The following is an 11054-nucleotide window of genomic DNA, read 5'->3' on the forward strand; positions in this document are numbered from 1 at the left end:
CAACATACATCCTCACCTAGGTACAAGGAGGTTAGTGTATAGAACCACACACCGACATACGTCCTCACCTAGGTACAAGGGGGTTAGTGTATAGAACCACACATCAGCATACATCCTTACCTGGGCACAAGGGGGTTAGTGTATAGAACCACACACCAACATACATCCTCACCTAGGTACAAGGAGGTTAGTGTATAGAACCACACACCGACATACGTCCTCACCTAGGTACAAGGAGGTGAGTGTATAGAACTACACACCGACATACGTCCTCACCTAGGTACAAGGAGGTTAGTGTATAGAAGCTCAACTCAACATACATCCTCACCTAGGTACAAGGAGGTTAGTGTATAGAACCACACACCGACATACGTCCTCACCTAGGTACAAGGAGGTTAGTTTATAGAACCACACACTGACATGCGTCCTCATCTAGGTACAATGAGGTTAGTGTATAGAACCACACATCAACATACATCCTCATCTAGGTACAAGGAGGTGAGTGTATAGAACTACACACCGACATACGTCCTCACCTAGGTACAAGGAGGTTAGTGTATAGAAGCTCAACTCAACATACATCCTCACCTAGGTACAAGGAGGTTAGTGTATAGAACCACACACCGACATACGTCCTCACCTAGGTACAAGGGGGTTAGTGTATAGAACCACACACCAACATACATCCTCACCTAGGTACAAGGAGGTGAGTGTATAGAACCACACATCAGCATACATCCTTACCTGGGCACAAGGAGGTTAGTGTATAGAACCACACACCGACATGCGTCCTCACCTAGGTACAAGGAGGTTAGTGTATAGAACCACACACTGACATACGTCCTCACCTAGGTACAAGGAGGTTAGTGTATAGAACCACACATCAGCATACGTCCTCACCTAGGTACAAGGAGGTTAGTGTATAGAACCACACACCGACATACGTCCTCACCTAGGTACAAGAAGGTTAGTCTAGTCCAGACTCGATTAGTTTACAGACCGCCGTCAAATAGCTGGAATATTGCTGAGTGTGGCGTTAAACAACAAACAAAAACAAAAAGCATTGAAGAACATTGCTGTTTTTATACCCGTGTTTTCATGATGCACGTGCATTTATTATGCTAGAAAATGTCGTCATTTTACACGGAATTGGTTAACTAAACTTTTCAGTTGCAATTGTGTCTCCATTTCTACGATTTTTTTTACATGACTTGGGAACATTAATTCGTGTTCGAATCCAATCCTCATAAATATATTTTTTGGGTTGCTGAAGATCAATAATTCTAACCCGGATGATCTCGGGGTTGACAAATCTGTAGTCTCCAAGGTTCACTGTGCATCATAAACTGGCTAAGAATGTCTTCCGTATACGTCTTTTTGGTGCACAAAGAAAAGAACTTTAAAACATATTTTTTGCAGAATCATACGTATATTTTTCGCGATGTTCGTGACGAGCTCATGATATTTTCCAGACAATGTATTTTCCATATCGTCAACGCTGATGTGAAACTTCCAATTTGAAAGCTCGACATTAAAACTTGCCTTTTGATCTTTAAGAAACATTATTCTGAACATAAAAACATCGGACTCTTTGGTTTTTTAAGTTTTTACACAATCAGAAGTTAATAAATATGAATGTTAGACGACGTAAACCGCTGACTTCGTAATACTCACGTTTCAAACGAGGGTAGTATGAGTGCGTCGGTGTGTCCAATGTTGCAATGTAAGCACTATTACTGACACCACCAGAGCTATTCAATTAGGACAAGATGACACACAATCAGCCTGATCGTACACTGAAACCACCAGATCCACTCCGTTGGGACAGGATGACACACAATTAGTCAGGTCGTACACTGAAACCACCAGATCAAACTCCGTTGGGACAAGATGACACACAATCACCCTGATCCTAAACTGAAACCACCAGATCCACTCCGTTGGGACAGGATGACACACAATTAGTCAGGTCGTACACTGAAACCACCAGATCAAACTCCGTTGGGACAAGATGACACACAATCAGTCAGGTCAGACACTGAAACCACCAGATCAACTCCGTTGGGACAAGATGACACACAATCAGTCAGGTCAGACACTCAAACCACCAGATCAAACTCCGTTGGGACAAGATGACACACAATCAGTCAGGTCAGACACTCAAACTACCAGATCAAACTCCGTTGGGACAAGATGACACACAATCAGCCATGTCATACACTGAAACCACTAGATCCACCTCGTTGGGACAAAATGACATACAATCAGTCAGGTCGTACACTTAAAATACCAGATCCACTCCATCGGGACAAGATGACACACAATCAGCCATGTCATACACTGAAACCAGTAGATCCACCCCGTTGGGACAAGATGACACACGATCAGTCAGGTCGTACACTCAAACTACCAGATCCACTCCATCGGGACAAGATGACACACAATCAGCCATGTCATACACTGAAACCACTAGATCCACCCCGTTGGGACAAGATGACACATAATCAGTCAGGTCGTACACTCAAACCACCAGATCCACTCCATCGGGACAAGATGACACACAATCAGCCATGTCATACACTGAAACCACTAGATCCACCCCATTGGGACAAGATGACACATAATCAGTCAGGTCGTACACTCAAACCACCAGATCCACTCCGTTGGGACAAGATGACACACAATCAATCATGTCATACCCTGCAACCATCTTCCCGAGGCAAGGGAGTTAACTGAGTGTAAAAGTCCAGTTTCCACCACTGCCGAACTAGGCTGGCATTATGAAGTTACATTTTGGCTGAACTAACGAAGCTCTGCATAGTCCAATCACAATCGCGCAACAAAATCGAAATCCGGTTCGTAAACTGTCATGCAGATTTCGGTCGATTGGAGGATTGTGCACCGCTAACACGTTGTCAACAGATATTTTCCAAATCTCTCCATGTTTCTAATCAAGGTGCCCACGTGATTTGATGCACTTCGCGATGGAAGACTTGTTTTATCACAATATAGATCTTGATTATCAATCAGATCGTCTTGACTGGGCGCCGCCATTTTGTTTGAAGCTAATGCAAGTGATACGAGAGGTGGAATCTGATTGGTCCATAGGAGAGGCATAGAAGGGACATAACTCGTAATAGCCACTGGTGGCTACGATCGAGCCCAGGAATTCCAGTGGAAACTGGACTTTAAAAGTCAGTTAACTCTCTTGCCTCGGGAAGATGACCTGCAACCTATGCTTGCCGTAAGAGGCAACTGGCGGGATCGGGTGGTCAGGCTCGCTGTCTTGCTTGATGCATGTCTTATAAACATTATTACGTCTACATGTGTATTATAATAAATTCCCATTAAGAGTTCAAATGGGAGTTACTGTCTTTATCTATCTCCAACTGTGTCATACCAAAAGACGTTGAAAGATGGTACTTGTTGTTACCCTGTCTGGCGCTTGGCATTAAGGGACTAAAACAAGGACTGGTCAGGCGCGGAGTCAGAATACTGTGTCTGAGTGGCGTATCCATGTTAAACTGCGGCATGGTATCTCAGTGAGCTAGCACAATAAAAGCAGCATTAGTCCGGACTAGTACAAGCAGCCACTCACACACACGTGCATGCACGTCGCTATATGAGTTCAATAATCTTGAACGCGACGTGAAGATCATGGGTAGTATGCGTCTTCAGCAACCCATGCTTGCCGTAAAAAGCGACTTTGCTTGTCGTAAGAGGTGACTAACGGAATCGCTGACTTGGTTGATGCGTGACATCGTATCCCATTTGTGTGGATCGATGCGCATAATGTCAATCACTGGATTGTCTGGTCCAGACTCGATTATTTACAGACCACTGTCATTTTTGCTAGAATATTGCTGAGTGAGGCGTTAAACAACAAACAAAACATTATCGTCCCTCACAGCAAATAGTTCGCGTTCAATGTTGCCAGGGAAGAATGGAGATACTCACCACGTGTTTTTCGTGTTGAACTCTCCTACCTGTAAATTTGACGGCACTGAATTCGACATTTGATACATCACGCTGATTTTTAGTTCCATTTTTTTAAATGATTTATCGTCAACTCTAAAGCAGAGTTCAAGACTGGAAACACAGTATGTTTATCTCCTAAATATTATCCTTTGTCAATAGACCAGTATGCACGATGCTTTTTACCTGTCATTACCTAATTGGATACATCCATCACACCTGCCGATTGGCGGTAAACTGATAAGGGTGGTGCTCTCATGTGTGGCCACTGGTCAAAGGTTACTGACCCAAGGTCATGCTGAAAGGTCAGTCAGTATTTCAAGGGGGACATAGTCACGTCATGACAATTGAGACTCATTGACGTGGGCTTCAAACACATGACACTTGATATAAGGCCATTACTGACCTGTATTGTTATTCCTTCATGATTTATTCCCTACCATCTATGTTATTGACACACTGCGTGTAAACAAGCGCATGGTTAGCTATTCGGAAGTATCGATCGTATGTCTAACATCGTAATTCGTTAGATTTCTTAATCCTTAAATATAATTCCAGTACTTAATATATACATTCGTTTTCAGTGTGGGCGCGTCAAATGGTTGTCACGATTATTTCTTTTATTGTCCATGTCTGAATTGCTTTATCGCGTATGTGAACACTGAAGGAATTGAATTCAGTATTGAATGCATATGTCCGCTAAAATGGAAGGCTACTGGTCTTGTCTCATGTCAGCATCTCCAAGAGGGGAACAGACACATCATGCCCTTAACAGACCGCTTGACGTTGGCTTAAAGCACTTGAGAGTTGACTGACCTGTTTGTCCCGGTTAGGTTCCTCATCTGTTGATGCCCTTCTGGCAGTTACTCTCAGTCACAAGTGTTCTAACAAGTATGGCGCGTTGTAATTGGTTTTTTAAATGTATACTACTCAAAAGAAGTTCAAGAACACCCACAATTGGAAGCCTGCGTGCGGCCATGACAGATTAACTACATTCATATGAAAACATCGGATTTCTTTTAGCCTCTTTTGAGTAGTATATTATATACTATTCTAGCGCGTTATCAACATATTCATCTGTTTGGTTTATGAAATAACTTTCACTTTTCCCTGTTTACATCTTCCTGAGGCAAGTGAGTTAACTGACATAAAAAGTCCAGTTTCCACCCTTGCTGAACTAGGCTGGTATTATGGAGTTACATTTTGGCTGGACTAACGAGTCTATGCATAATCCAATCAAAATCGCTCAACGAAATCGAAATCCGGTTCGTAAACTATCATGCAGATTTCCGTCACTTGGAAGATTTGCAAAGCATGTGCACCGCTAACACGTTGTCAACAGATATGTTCTAAATCTCTTTATGTTTCTATTCAAGGTGCTCACGTGATTTGATGCACTTCGCGATTGAAGACTCGTTTTATCACAATATAGATCTTGATTATCGATCAGATCGTCTCGACTGGGCTCCGCCATTTTCTTTTAAGCAAATGCAAGTGATACGAGAGGTGGAATTTGATTGGTCCATATGAGGGGCATAAAAGGGACATAACTCGTAATAGCTACTGGTGGCGCTACGACCGAGCCCAGGAATTCCAGCCTAGTTCGGCAAGGGTGGAAACTGGACTTTAAAAGTCAGTTAACTCCCTTGCCTCGGGAAGATGTCCTGTTTAATGTTTAAGTTGGAACTAGTTCCAATCTCGTGTGAGAACCCTGGTGAAAATGGTTTGAGAGTATCTGACAGTTGTTGTATTCCTCATCTCGATATTATCGCTCGGGGCTGGGTTATGGCATCTGGCAGGCTGATTCCTGGCAGGTCAGCACCATGTTTGTGTCCGTGAGTTTCCACGTTGTGGTACACGTACGCAGCCTGCGCTACTTCGGACTCTCTTCCTTTGCCATACCGTCAAAGTGGCGTTCAACTATAATCATCATAACATATATACTACTGAGCAGTGAGTGAAGAGTGAGTGAGTACGGTTTTACGCCGCTTTTAGCAATATTCCAGCAATATCACGGCGGGGAACACCAGAAATGGACTTCACACATTGTACCCATGTCGGGAATCGAACCCGGGTCTTCGGCGTGACGAGCGAACGCTTTAACCACTAGGCTACCCGACCGCCCCCGGGTCAAAAGAAAGTACACACATACAATTTGGATTTGACAAGAAATATTGCAAACGTTTTCAAAACGTTACAGTCCCAGAACCACTGCCAACATAAGGTCCACAATACAACTGTTATAACCGTATTACATGCATCACCATCGAATAACCGTTTCTTGCAGGGGTTTTCATTTTCACCATAAAAGGTGATGCATACTTTTTTTTGTCCGGTAGTTTAGTTAGACGTTGTAATTAATGTTCTGTGTGAAATCTAAATTTTACTGAGACCTTCCTCGATTGTCAAGGGTTTTATATCTCCAGTCCATTATGATAAATACCCTTGACCCACTCACTGCTTCGTTTCTGATACAACGTTTCGATTCAGCGTCGTATTATTTGAATGGGGCTTATGACGAAGCGAAAGGACCAGGAATATTTGTTATAATGGACAGGAAGCTTACTGCCCTGGGTAATCGAGGATGAACTATGACTTACGTTGTGAATAACCCTGTCTACATTTCACACTCCTTATACCAAACCGATTCTGTTTTCGGACTGTTGTTAAGTACCTCTAAACAAGGTGGTGAGGTGAAATAACGTTGCGTTTAAGATTATCGCACGTACACTTGCTTACACATGTGTGTGTGCGTGCTAGTGTGTGCGTGCGTGCGTGTGTGCATGCGTGCCTGCGTGCGTGTTTGAACAACTCCGAGCCGACCAGTCTTTGCTTTATATCCTTAATACCGAACGCCAGGTAGGGTTATAGCGTTACCATCTATTAAAGTCTTTAGGGTCATTGCATTCTGCTTACCCCTGGACAAACGTTGCAAATATTCTCATCCGTGCATGTATGACCAGTAGCATAGTTGATGCATGTCTCGCATGGGCGGATACAGAAGGGGGTTGCGGGTGTGCGCACGCACCCCCACCCATCCACCCACCCCACCCCCCACCCCTTTTTCATTTCGAAAAAAATATTTATTTCTGTATAAATTACCAACAAAGACAATAAATAGATCACACACACACACACACACACACACACACACACACACACACACACACACACACACACACTTTTCTAAAAAGCTGTATCCGCCCATGTCACGGTAACACAATTGCGTGGATCGATTTTCATGATGTCAATCACTAGACTGTCTGGTCCAGATTCGACTTTTGAAGACCGCCGTCATATAGCTGGAATATTGCTGAGTGCGGCGTTAACCAATAACCAAACAAGCAACCAAACATCCATTCTCATCTTTTCTTAATGAACGAATAATACCTGACATGAAATTGTTTTTCAAAACTATCAAAACAAATCCCGTTTGATTCTGAAAGCGAATTGCTCAACGGGAATCTAACACCTTCACATGCCGTACTAATGATGCAATTGGCAGTCAGCTCGTCTAGTCGTCAAGTACATCAGTGTTATTCCCAGGCCAAAACACGTGATCACCTGGACTGGGTCTAGACGAGCTCTACGCTACTCCACGTCTGGGTCTAAAAGACATGGCTGAATCTCACACCTGCACTAGTTCGGTTCAACATGGCCTTTAACCGAAAAAGCCCCTGACGTCTCAAACAAGTACATTAACAATTGAAACCATAAAATGGCGTGAATACAGACTCGCTTTGGCGATGTGGGTGGTATCCTGAACTATGTTGTGGCTATGTGTCTGGATTGCGGGTGTTACATTCATCGCTAGGCTCCGCCCCTCGCGGAGGAATACATCAATCATTATCGTGTACTATGACGTCACGTCATTCATGGCGGTGTCCTGCCTCGCTCGCGGGGGGCCAATGAACAGGGAGGAGAATACGCGGTAGCTCATCAGGAATATCGTACGATCTGATATCCGATGTCGTACGTTACTCTTGTTTTGGTGTGCGAATGACGACTTACTGACCCGTGTCGCCAGGGGATGAAAGGGGGGACAGGTAGCTATGGCTAATGCTACTCTAGATGAGACGTGCAGTGATGTCTGCCTGAAGTTGCATTCATTTTGCAAAGGCTCAACTTCCCCGTGTCGATCTTGCATCAACATCGAAATATGGACATGTACGCTTATGTACGTATTGTTCATTACCTTTGCAACATCAAATATTTTTCAGTCGACCACAGATAGTTTGTGTTTTTACCACATATAAATAATTTAACTTTAACCAATGTAAACAATATGGGTGAAATAGTGCTCCGGCACTGTAGCTCATCTGGACATGAATTCAAAACCATACAAATTCCCTCAACTTAAGCTTGCTCTCTGCAGTAGTATCCTGATATATTCTGCACACATATCCAAGACAATGCCACATGCACTTAATATGGTAGGACATATATATTAAGATATATGTAAATAAGAAAAACAAAATCTTTACTTTTCATTTAAAATCCCGTGACCTTGAACTTATGATATGTGCCAATCTTCAACAGTGTTGTGTGGCAGACATATTATGATGCGTTGTAACACATTTCTTTCAACAGATTCTCAGAAAAGATATGTTTTCCAACATCGTCTACCACAGTCAAACCTCGACGCCAATGACAAATTACGTCGAATTAATGCCATTACTCTCATAAGATAAAGCTTTAGGGTTCAAATAGAGATGTTTAATCTTTTGATACAATTAGATTTGGGGCAAAAGAAAGTATACAGGCCATGTTTGATGGTGACTTAAAATGAAACAAACAAGAAATGAAATGAGCTCTCTTGACATATAAATGCAATTTGGTCAAGTCGTATCATTATGGCAGCTTATACATTCTGCCCAAACCCTAACACCAAAGAGATGTCTACACCCGGAGAATAAGACACAACTTAGCACGAATCTTAGAAATGACAACGTGTGGATGTCAAAAGGGAGTGGGCGAGTTGGGTTTAACGCCACTTTTAACAGTATACCAGTTATATCGCGGCGTGTCAGCTTAATGTGGGAGGAAAGCCCGAAGTGATGCAGTGCCATCTAATCGTCATAGTGGACCATTCAAGGGCGACAACTCTTGATTTGATGAAACGAAATGAGGGAGAACCTTGTAGTGAGTGAGTGAGTGAGTGAGTTGGGTTTAACGCCGCTTTTTAACAGTATTCCAGTTATATCGCGGCGTGTCAGCTTAATGTGGGAGGAAAGCCCGAAGTGATGCAGGTCTCAGATGTTTACCATTTCGGTGAAACCCACGAAAACGGGTATGGTGCTGACAAACCTAGAAGCATAATCGGGGCGAACCGGGATTCAAACCCACAATCATAGGTTTCTGGCGAGCCCAAGGGACGCAACTCTACACAGCGAATCTTGGCACCTTAGACGACTGGGCCACCCGTGCCGGATGTCAAACGCGTTCATTCAGAAATCTACGTTGGAAATCGACATCCCTGTGAGATAGAGAAGAAATACGTGATAAATACAATATGACACTTCGCACAAGAATTTGGCTCCTGGTCCAGCAAGCCAGACAAATACGTTGTCGGTACCCTCACTGAACCACATTTACTGGAATACTGGTAATTAGACGATGACGTCATTGCAAGTCATTAGCCCCATTCACAAGGTCGTTTGATCAGCTTGATGTCGCTGCCCGCCATTGGATAGCCAACCTTAGGGTGTACGTCCACTGAAGATCAACCTCTAACACACAGAAATGCGTAGCCAGTATTGCGGGATTGGGAATGAATAGGACCCGATGGCACTGACCCATAACGGTCGTGGATGCTAGGATGTTGTTTTCGTGCCGCTGTAAATGATACAATTGGTACACTTTCATGTTGCTTTGTGCGTAGTTGTGCTGTGGTTCACTCCCCTTCGAATAGACTGCTGTGTTATGAGGCGATCGCACTGAAGACGCTGGGACATTAGCTTCGTGACGTCATCTGTTTCCGGTCGTGAAGCTTTTGCGTGGGATCTCGATCACGTCACATTTGGCTTTATATGAATCACATGTTTGCTATTTATAATGTCGTTTTTCACTAGCGGACTAATTTAATTAATTTGTTTCTAAACAATCACAGACGTTCAGTTCATTATTTTATCAGTTGGCCCAGCCGCAATTCGCTGTACAGAGTAGCGTCCCTTGGGCGCGCCAGAAACCTATGATCGTCGGTTCGAGTCCCGGTTCGCCTGATAATATTGCTAGGTCCTTCAGCACCATACCCGTACTCGCAGGTTTCACCAAAGTGAGAAACGTCTGAGACCTGTTTCACTTGGGTCTTTCCTCCCACATTAAGCTGACACGCCGCGATAAAACTGGAATACTGTTAAAAGCAGCGTCCAACCCAACTCACTCACTTTTTTCCCATTTAGAAGTGTACGTTTTAGTGTTTTCACCTCCGCCCTGCGACCTCCATCACCAGTCAGCTGGCAGGCTGCTCATCACATGTTTCAGGGACATTGCATTGTCTGTGGCTGGTCCATCTAACGCAAAAACCTGTTTACCCAGCAGTGAGTGGGTACCCGGTAGGATGAGATGTAATGTGGCTGTTAACCTTCTAGCGCCTCACAGGCGTTGTATACTTCCAGGGAGCTGAGAATGAAAATCGAGTGCTCACTGATCCATTGACCGGGGTAATGATAGTGTAGAGCTATGAGCATCCACTCGGTGAATGGAATCTGGCGCATTATAAATGCACTTATTATTATTATTATTATTTAGGGTTACATGACATTATAACGCCTCATCTCAGCCTAAAACACATACAAAATAAATCTGCATGTATATACTGTAGATCCCGGGTAGAATTGGCTGTAGAATTAGTTGCATCCTTGGGGTTCCTGGGCAAGATTTATCTTTAACATACTTCATCCATCGTAACTTCTAAACTTTATAAAAGCTTAAGGCCGGATTGCGACTTTCGAAACTCTTCGTTAGGAAACGAACACACTCACTCACCCAAAATATATAAGCCAAAAAGACAAATAATATATTTAGGTGATTATTTATTCATAAATTAATGAGACATCGTATTACGAAGTATTGATCTA

The sequence above is a fragment of the Haliotis cracherodii genome, unplaced genomic scaffold (genome assembly GCF_022045235.1).
Source record: "Haliotis cracherodii isolate W230 unplaced genomic scaffold, xgHalCrac1.p SCAF_17, whole genome shotgun sequence".
NCBI lineage: Eukaryota > Metazoa > Mollusca > Gastropoda > Lepetellida > Haliotidae > Haliotis > Haliotis cracherodii.